Below are 241 nucleotides of genomic sequence, written 5' to 3' on the forward strand. Positions count from 1 at the left end.
TTCTCAGCCCTTCCACACCCCTCCCCTCCCCTCCGCACCCCTTCCCACCCATTCCACTCCCCTCCCCTTCCCACCCCTCACCTCCTCTCCCCTCCCCTCCCCTCCATTCCCCTCCCCTCCGCAACCCTTCTTAGTCCTTCCACTCCCCTCCCCTCCCCTCCCCTCCAAATCCTTTCCCCTCCCCTCCCTTCCCCTGCCATCCCCTCCCCTCCCATCCCCTCCGCACACCTTCGCACCTCTT

Source organism: Phasianus colchicus, chromosome 28, assembly GCF_987193195.1.
Source record: "Phasianus colchicus chromosome 28, bPhaCol1.hap1.1, whole genome shotgun sequence".
NCBI classification, from domain to species: Eukaryota; Metazoa; Chordata; class Aves; order Galliformes; family Phasianidae; genus Phasianus; species Phasianus colchicus.